This window comes from Nannospalax galili, unplaced genomic scaffold, assembly GCF_000622305.1.
Source record: "Nannospalax galili isolate Female #2095 unplaced genomic scaffold, S.galili_v1.0 scaffold707, whole genome shotgun sequence".
In the NCBI taxonomy this organism is placed as follows: Eukaryota; Metazoa; Chordata; class Mammalia; order Rodentia; family Spalacidae; genus Nannospalax; species Nannospalax galili.
Window position 1 is genome coordinate 103,516 of NW_008356263.1, and position 10,337 is coordinate 113,852.

Sequence of the window (10,337 nt, forward strand, 5' to 3'; positions counted from 1 at the left end):
CATGCACAATCACGCCTAGCTTAAATTTTTCTTAATTATTATTTTGTGTGTGTGTGCATGCGTGTGCACGTGTGCCTGATGTATGTGTGTGCATTACAGGAGCCCATGAAGGATCAGAAAAGGGCATCGAACCCCTGGAACCGGAGTTACATTTACAGATGACTGTGAGCCACCATGTGGGTACAGGAAACCAAACTGGGGTCCTCACAAGAGCATCAAACCTCTGTCACAAAAGTATGACTCTCTGGCGGGGCATGGTGGCGCACGCCTTTAATCCCAGAGGCAGGCGGATCTCTGTGAGTTCAAGGCCAGTCTGGTTGACATAGTGAGTCCCAAGACAGCTGGGGCTACAGGGAGACCCTGTCTCAAAAAGACCAAAAAAAAAAAAAATATGAATCTCTTAAGAAGGCCCAACTCAAGTTCCTAAGGTACATCATGCACTTTGGCAGGAAGCATAAGAAGAGTGTGAAGAAGATGCAGGCAAACAATATAAAGGCAGTAGGTGTACTTCCTGAAGCCCTCAAGGCCCTTGGAAGCCTACAGAGGTTAAGCCAAAGAGGCTAAAAGGTCCCAACCACAGCTCCTCTGACTTATTTTCATTGCCCACTCCAAACTTTGGAAGTGGATTTGTGGCTACATGGCTAAGAGTTACAGGTTTGCCAACCAAAGGCCAAGCCCAAATCAAGGCCCAAGCTGTAGCTCCTGTTCCAACTCTAGCTCAGTCTTCAAAGGTGCCCAGGCCCCTGTGAAGACCCCATATGGTAAAGGCCTCTGTCTATCAATGTGAAGACAGATGGACTGGTGTGACCTCCCCACCCCCACACTGTTTGCAGATGGCTGGTGTTCTGTGCTCCCATTACAAATAAACTTGAGGCAGGATCTGTTAAAAAAAATAGTAATAATGACAGTGTAATTATATATAAATATATAAAACCTAATATATAACTTGTCAACTATACATCATACATAGAGAATTTTATTCCTATTATCCAGTCACTTTTCTGAAAGCATGTCTGTTTTACTCCATGTGCTAGTTACTTTTCTGTTGCTATAATAAAATGCCTCTATGAAAATCAACTTAGGGAAGAAAGGTTTTATTTTGACTTGTAGTTCCTGAGAGGATGCAGTCCATCATGGTGAGTATGGTGGTTTGAATGAGAAATGTCCCCCATAGGCTCAAGTATTTGAACAATTGGCCCCCAGTTTGTGGCACTGTTTGGGGAGATCATGAAATCTTTAGGATGTGTGGCCTTGCTAAAAAAAAGTCACTGAGAGAGGGCTTTGAGAGTTTATAGCCTTGCCCCACCTACAGTTTGTTCTCTTTGCTTCCTACATGTAGATGAAGATGTGATCTCTCAGCTTCTTGTTCCTGCCATCATGTCTGCTACATGCTGCCATCCCTCCCCAGCATGATGGACTCTGATCCCTCTGGAATCATAAGTCAAAATAAACTCTTCCATTAATCACTTTTGGTCATGGTGCTTTACCGTAACAACAAAAAGTAACTAATACAGACACTGGTACCAGAGAGTACACTATTGCTTTGAAGAACTTGACCATGTTGGGGTTTTTTTGGTTTTTTTTTCTGGTTTTTTGTTTTGTTTTGTTTTTGGTCTTTTTGAGACAGGGTCTCCCTGTAGCCCCATTTGTCCTGGAACTCACTATGTTGACCAGGCTGGCCTTGAACTCACAGAGATCCACCTGTTTCCCAAGTGCTGGGATTAAAGGATTAAAGGCATGCACCACTATACCACTTCCATGTAGATTTTTAAAGGAAGGTAAAAGATTTTGAAAAATGGTTGAATATTGAAAGCAAAGCTTAAGGGGCCATTCTAGTAGGAGCCTGGAAAACAGTAGTGGTAGGATTAATGTGAACTGGGAGGCCCAACTCATGAGGTTTTAGAAGAAACCAAGGATTTTTATAGCAACTGGATTAGAAGCCATTCACGTGATATTTTGGCAAAGAATCTGGATGCCCCATCCTAAGAACTTGTCTGAGGCTAAATTAAAAAGTAATGTACTAATTTCTTTGGTGGAAGAAACTTCAAGACAACATAATATCTGTGGCTTGGTTATTACTGTTAATTCTTATGCAGGTCTACAATGAAACAGAGCAAGTGGCACAGAGAGAAATATAAAATATACAGTTTGGAGAGGAAAAAAGCACTATGATCCTTGATGCTCTAGAAAATGTGTGTTGCAAAAGAGGTTATAATTGTTGAAGAGACAGGGGTCATTAAGGAGAAGCTTTCTGCTCTATGCTGGAATAATGGGAAGGGTACTCTCAGGGTAAGGCCCCATCCAGTTAAGCTTCAAACTTATGAAAGAGAGCCCAAGGGATTACCTGCTCCTAGAAAGCAGTTAACTACATACAAAAGCCATGGATAATGTGATTCAAGGGGCAAGGGTCCATCCCAAGCTGGCAGTCAGACTTGACAGGACGTCCACATATTACTGGCTTTGGAGGCATGAAAGATACAAGATTTAGGATTTTGTAGATTTTTCCTCCACAGTATTAGAGACCAACTGAGGTTAGGCAACATGTGACAGGCTATGAGAGTCCACTAAATGAAACTTTGGAAATGAAGCCTGGTTGTAGTAGAGACCCCAAGATATTAAAGATGCCAGAGCTGTGAGACATCTGCCAAAGAGGCCAGCATACAGGGAAAAGGGGAACCAGGCCAGGAGAGATTTATGTTATAGGCAGTAAATCCGGAAGAGCAGAGCCATCTCAGTCCTTTGAAACTAAGTCCCAGACATTGGACAGCAGCTATAGGGTTTGGTGTTTTCCCTACTTGGTTTTGGTTTTGCCTTGGTCCAGTATTTCCTCACTATGCCCTGTTTCAAAGTCGGAATGGAAATGGATATTCTGTGCCATTACATATTGGAAGCATGTAATTTATCTTTTTTACTTTATAGGAGGTTACAGTTAAGAGATTGCATTGAATCTCAGAAAAGACTTTTGAGTTCTAAAATTGGACTGGATACATTTTGCATTATGATATGACCATGAGCCTGTCGGGGGGGGGTCAAATGTGGTGATTTGAATCAGAATACAGTGGGAGAGGCATGGCAGCAGGAGCTAGAGACTGACTTGGCAATCAGGAACAGAGAGATCGCATTTCATCTGTACATAGGAAGCAAAATAACAAGCAGGGCCAGGTTATAAAAACCTAAAAACTCACTCTCAGTGACATACTTCCTCCAATAAGGCTTCGTCTCCTAAAGGTTCTATAACCTTCCTGAAAAATGCCATCAACTGGGGACCAAGTGTTCCAACACATGAGCCCATGAAGGACATTTCTCATACAAACCACCAAGTCCCTATGCCTTATCACCATGGTTTTGTGACTGTTCTACCTGAAATCCATACCACCTTTTCCTTCACTAGTCCTTACTAATGTAACCATTTCCAGGTCTCAGAATCTTTAATGTCAATGGTAAGCAAATGAAAAAACAGCCTTTAATGTGGAATTGTTTTAAGTCAGACTGTAAGTAACAGAATCATCATTAACTGCCTGGTTCGAGAGGGGGTTTTCATCCACTTAGTAGGTTTGAAGGTATCATTGTTATTTTTTTCACTTAAGACAGGCAGCTCTTCCATGTCCTCTGTTTTAAAATCACATTTATTAATTTATTTTTAGGAGGGGGGAGGCACTCACATGCCATAGTACTCATGTGGAGGTCAGAGGACAACTCAGGAATCTGTTCTCTTTCCTCCATGTGTAACTCAGGGATAGCACTCAGGTCATCAGACTTGGTGGCAAGCACCTTCACCTGCCTTATATGTCTTTTTTATAGCCTGATCTTGTGTCACTTTCTCTCTTTTCACCACATTGCCTCCAGGTCCTGGACCTGAATGAATTTTGGACTTTTCTGCAATGTTTCAGAATCAGTGCTATGGTTTAAATAAAGTTTGTCCACATCAAAATTCATATTGAGGCTTGATTTCCAGTTTAGCAGTGTTGGGTGGAAGGCCTAGTAGAAGATGTTTGGGACCTATGAGCAAAGCCTTCAAAATGGGTTAGTGCCTTTGCCACTGGGCTTTCATTCTCCTGGTACTAGATTCATATCCAGGAGAGCAGTTTGTTGTACAGTGAGTTTGGCTCCCTTGGACTTCTTTTTTTTTTTTTTTTTTTTTTTTTTTTTTTTTTTTTTTTTGTGACCTGAACTCACTCCGTAGACCAGGCTGGCCTTGAACTCACAAAGATCCACCTGCCTCTGCCTCCCAAGTGCTGGGATCAAAGGCGTGGGCCATCATGCCCAGCTCCTTGGACTTCTTATGCTTCTCTTCCGGCACTTACTTATTTGCTTTTCTTTAAACCATGAATTGAAACACCACAAGTTTCTCATTATTGGTCATACTCTTGGGTGTCCAAGCTTCCAGAATCATGAGACAAAATCAACCTTTTCCTTATAAATTTTCCAATCTCAGGTATTTTGTTAATAGCAACAGAAACGGGACTGAGATGATTTCTCTAAAAACAGAACCTGAAGAATACTCCGAGGAAATAGTTTATTAGGAGAATGCCACCATAAGAAACAGTGAAGGAGCCGGACGTGGTGGCACACGCCTTTGATCCCAGCACTCACGAGGCAGAGGCAGGCAGATCTCTGTGAGTTCAAGGCCAGCCTGGTCTACATAGTGAGTTCCAGGACAGCTGGGGCTACAGGGAGACCCTGTCTTAAAAAGACCCAAAAAATAATAATAAAACAAAACAAAACAAAACAAAAACAGTGAAGGAAAAAGGATCAGGAAAGGGAGCTGAGCAAGGTTGTGATCTTACTTGGAATTGCGCTATAGCCTTATCCCATGGAGAGCCAGGGAACGTGAATTGTACCATAGAGTCAAATCTACATGGAAGTAAGGAAGGGACATTTTGTACATATCTCATTCAGCAGACAATGCTTACAGCAAGAAGGATCAGTTAAGAAAATTTGAGCAGAGCCAGGCATGATGGCACATGCCTTTAATCTCAGCACTCAGAAGGCACAGGCAAGTGGATCTCTGTTAGTTCCAGGTCAGTCAGTGCTACATAGTGAGACTTTGTCTCACAGCAAAAAGAAAATTTGGTAAGCGTATCAATAGTATACTTGTTGTAGGTCTACTACATTCAACAACCACTATGAAACAAGAATTAATTGTTGCTTTAGTAAGAGCTATCTGAGTGACCATCTGGCTTTCCTCAAGCATCACCAGACCTCAGTCAGCACTGTTTGAAACTTTGGCAATATTTTAGCATGGCAAACATTTCCTTATGCTTTAGTTTATGTGGGACCAAATAATTCTCTGATTATAAATGTCATGATCTTACCTCACAGTTATGCAATAAGGCTCTATGTTACCTGTGAAAGAGGCTGATCCTGAAAGTTTTTGAAGAAGGACTGGAGGGTTTTTGGTAGGAATGAAGCTATGATGGAAGTGCATTGGGTTTCCCATACAAGGAGTAAGTCAGCTTACAAATAAGATCCCAGCCAGTCCTTAGCAGACTCTAAAGGGATAAGAGTAAAGGCCTTAGCCGGGCATGGTGGCGCACGCCTTTAGTCCCAGCACTGGGAGGCAGAGGCAGGCGGATCTCTGTGAGTTCAAGGCGAGGCTGGTCTACATAGTGAGTTCCAGGACAGCTGGGGCTACAGGGAGACCCTGCTTCAAAAATACCCAAAAAAAAAAAAGAAGAAAAGAGTAAAGGCCTTAATCTGTGAACACAGGGTTAGTTGCCTCTAAGATAAGAGCAGAGCTCCCCATAGCCTCCACAGGTAAACCCCACATCTGCTCAAGGGATTCACCCGCTTTGAAGTCATCTGTTTTTTGTTTGTTTGTTTGTTTGTTTGTTTGTGGGTTTGGACCAGTTTGGTCTTCTTGAGATAGGGTCTCCCTGTAGCCTCAGCTGGCCTGAAACTCACTATGTAGACCAGGCTGGCCTTGAACTCACAGAGACCCACCTGCCTCTGCCTCCCAAGTTCTGGGATTAAAGGCATGTGCCACCATGCCCAGTTTGTCTCTCTCTCTTTCTCTCTCTCCTAGTACTAAGGATTGAACCCAGGGCCTTAAGCATGTTATGCAAGTACTCCCAGCCAAGATTGGAATCATACAAACTGGATTCTTTTATATATTTATATATTTATATGTGCTGAGTAGAAGTATATGCTTCTTTTACTCAGCATTATATTTGTGATATTCAGTCATATTGCTGTACATAGTAAGTAAATTATATTCATCATAGTCTTTTGTATAAATATATATATAATTTTATGAAAATTTGTTAATTTATTTTGATGCTGATAGGCATTTGGGCAGTTTCCAGTTTGAATCTACTTTGTATAATTGATGATGCTAGGTATAGCCTGGGAATTTGTTTTTTATAAGGCTAGGCCTTACTCTGCAATCTAGCCTGGACTCTGATTTGTGGTGATCCTCCTCATCCTCCCCAAATGCTAGATTAGAAGCATTAAAAGCATGAGTGCTGCTAGCCAACTATTACAAAACTTTTTTTTTCCAGTAGTGGAGAATGAATCCAGGACTTAGTACATAGTAAGTAAGTACTCTACCACTGAGCTCCATCACAGACCTTCTTTCAGTCTAGGAATTTAATCCAGGTCTCTTGACGAACACACATACACATTTCTCTCTTTTTAAATATTTTTATTGAACTTTTGTGCATTTCATATATCTTAATCATATTAAGACCCCCTTCCTCCCCTATCTATACTCTCCCATAGCCCCTCACATTGAATTTCATGCATTCTGTCATGTATGTTAAGGCCTACTGAGTCTAATTTGTGTCCCTAGATGTCCCTCTGCATGAGTCCATCTACTAGAGCCTGGTCAACCTTTCTAGCATGACTCCTTTAAAGAAGACCAACTCTCCCTCACCTAGCAGCTAAGTTTGGGGCTTCTTGTCCATTTCCCCGTTCTATACTGGGTTTTTGTCTGCTTGAGTTTGCATAAGTATTGTGCACGCTGTCACCATTGCTGTAAGTTCATATGAGCAAGGTTACAGAAGCCAGGAAAATTCTGTTTCCTTGTGGTCATCCCATAACTACATATTTCTATTGGGTGTATACCAGAGCTGTGCTGATAAATATTTAACTACCAATCTACTTGTGGGAGAAAAGTCCACATGCATAGCATTAGTTCATTTCTGTCCTGAGGATATTCTCAGCAGGATACAGTTCAAGTTACCAACATGTCACTGAATGCAGAATTGAGAATCAAGGCATTGACTCTGTTCTCTCCATCCAGTAGGAACTAGTTCCAGCACTGTATATGCCTGAGAAACAGATGCCAAAACAGAATCAGACTGGCATGAGATTTATCGAGGGGAAATGCCTGCAAAGGATAAAAGGGAAGGACACCAGAAAAAGCAAAGATCTGATTCAGACTGGAATAAAAATCTGATGGCTGCAAAGGAAAGATAAAAGAAAAGATGGGTTAAGAAGAGCCTAATACCTAAGTGCAGTTCCAAGAAAGGCTCTCCCAAGCCAATGGGGAGCTGGGACAAAAGCTGACAGTTGGAACAGTCCACTATTTTTCAGGAATCATCCTACATTAGCACAAATGTTGTGAGGGAGTCAGAGGGGCAGCAGCTGGGGCTACTGGTCAGTTACACTCCCCCGTGTAGATCTGAGCAATGTACTTCATGGCTGCCATACTTGGCCACGTTTATTGACACCATCTCTGTGTAAACATGAACTCTCTCCTCTGTACATCCTACTTTTCACAAATTGGTGCATAACCATGCTTTGGCTGACTTAAAAGCTGGACTGGCTATTTTGGATAGAACAAGTTCCAAGCTTCCTGGGTAATTCCCGAGAAGAGAGGGACTCAAGAAAAAGCATTGGATTTCCTTCTAATAAGCACAAATAAGTGTTCTAATTCCTAATGAAAGAAACGGCTAGTTGTGCAACAGATAAATGTTGCTTAACCTCAGGGATATGTTCTGAGGAATGTGTAGTTAAGTGATTTCATCATTATGGAAACATCAGACAGTACTTACACAAACTAAAATGGTTATATCACTTAGGTGATGCCATCTTGGGCTACCCACGGTATATGTTAAGTGTATATATGTGATCTCTTATGTGGTGTGTGATTAGATAGCCTAAACCCATGGCTTCTGTCTTATTGTATAAGAAGAGAATAGAAAAATCAAGCAAGTTGGTCAGAAATAGAAACTGGAATCATTTCTCAGCTTTTTAGCTAAGATCAAGTACAGAAATAGAAGCTTGAAAAGACCATATAATCCAAGTTACAAAAACGGTCAAAAATAGTTTATAAATTCTTTGATAGTCACTTTAAAAGTTCAAGCTGTGTACAGCATCAGTCTGTGGAGAGGCAGGCAGTGGTGTGAGTAAGCAGTCTCCTAACACTTTCAGTCTGGCATTCCCTGTATAAATGCCAAAGGAATTGATTATGCAGCTGGTTTCCCTGTGGGCTACACAGCAGCTCCTGCCTATCACTAACATGTACTCTGGAGCAGCTCCTTCCTTCTGAACCAGCTACACTTCTGGACACTTACTAAGTGTCCTATTCCCCTACGGGGGGGGGGGCAGTGCCATTATATTCCTTCTCCCTCAACCACTACCAGATGGCTGTAGTGAGAAGTGCCTACCCCCAGCAAAGCGTGTATACCCAGTAAGGCACTTACAACACTCCTTCATATCATCTGCCACACCATCAGGGTGCATGCCAATAGCAAGCCAGCAACTTCTGCCCTGCTCCCACTCCTCCTCCTAAAGGCAACAGAGTCAACCATGGGCATGATTGTTGGGACTGCCATGGCTATGTCAGCAGAGAGCCTGCTGATTGCTCATTCTCCAACTCCTGTTACCCCTCACCTGATCACTGTGCCCACATACTAGGCCCCAGGAGCACCCACTTGCAACTATATGCCCTCTCAGTGGTGATGGCCTTGCAAACTTGTATTTGAGAATGGAGCTGTGGAATCACATCACTGAGTTCCACACCTGATGCTGCAACCCTTGTGCCTCCAATCAGGACCTTTCTTCATAATGTTCTTTTTTTTCAGGACTTTAAAAATATATTATTTTTATTTTATGTGTATGAGTGTATTTCTTACATCTATGTGAGTGCACTGGGTCATTCAATGCCTCAGAAGTCGGAAGAGGACACTGGATTCCCCTGGATCTGGAGTTAAGAACAGTTCTTAGCCACACAGAAGTCCCCATCTCACCTTACTAAAGTTACTAGCACCAACTCCTGGTATCTGAGAGGCCACTGGAAAGCAATGCTGTGCCTTTTTTGTGCTCTGACTGTGGCAGGTACACCAAGGTAGGGGAGGGTTGCAGGTAACCCTGGGTACACAAACCAGCGAGCAGCCCCATGGCTATATCACTACAAATGTGGCCCAGATTGCAGTATTTGCTAGTTTAAACATGCTGAAGCCAGATTAGCATATCAAACACTGGCTGAAAGCAGGGAGAGTTTAACTATGAACCAAGCACATCAAGGTCAAAGGCACTGATTGTAGACAAGGTTCAAAGAGGACAGACAGAAATCAGAACCAGAGGAGGTCTATGAGCAGAGTCTGGGTCCAGGCAGCTGTGAACTGTGTCCCTGGACTCTGGTCTGTCTCTCATATGCACTACAAGGGAAGCTGTACTTTTTTCCTCTTCTGGAAAATTCTCACAGAGTTGCCAGGGTTCAGGTTTTGTTGATGCTAGCATAGAGGCTAGATGAATTTTATGCTAGTTTAGGTTCCCTCAGAAGAAGGTCCTGAGGCAAGGATTCAAGTTTAATGTGGGCTGTGATTCCAGGAAGCAGGTGGAGGAATGAGGAAACGAGATAGGGAAGAGAAGGCAGCTGGTACACAGTATAATATCAAGCCATTTACTCATGTGAACTATTAGAGCTTAATTCCATGAGGAAAGCTCTGGGAAATGATGCTGAACTCAGAAAGGAGAGGGAGCTGAAGTTTGGGAAGTACATTGTCCCTTGGTATTCCTGGGGGATTGGCTCTAGGCTACTCCCGCAGACATCAGAATCTGTGAATACTCAAGTCTCTCATATAAAGTGCTATAAAACAGATGTGATGGCACATGCCTGTAATTCCAGCCCTTGGGGAGGGGATGAAGCAAGATGATCACTTCAACTCAGTAGTTCAAGACCAGCCTAGGCAACAAAGCAAGATCCTAATTTTTTTTTAAAAAAAGCAAATGGTTATAGAATGTAACTTCTACCAGCCAACTGTCAAAGAATAATAACAATTTAAAATTTTGTACAGGGAAGAGCACTGGCTACTCTTCCAAAGGACCCTGGTTTGGTTCCCAGCACCTACATGGTGGCTAACAACCAACTTTAACTCCAGTTCCAAAGG

The 10,337-nt window shown here is 42.4% G+C and overlaps 1 pseudogene; it reads left to right on the forward strand.

The window, feature by feature from the left end:
• The first annotated feature begins 435 nt into the window (after positions 1-435).
• Positions 436-8,907, forward strand: LOC115067837 (annotated as a pseudogene).
• Positions 8,908-10,337: the final 1,430 nt, after the last annotated feature.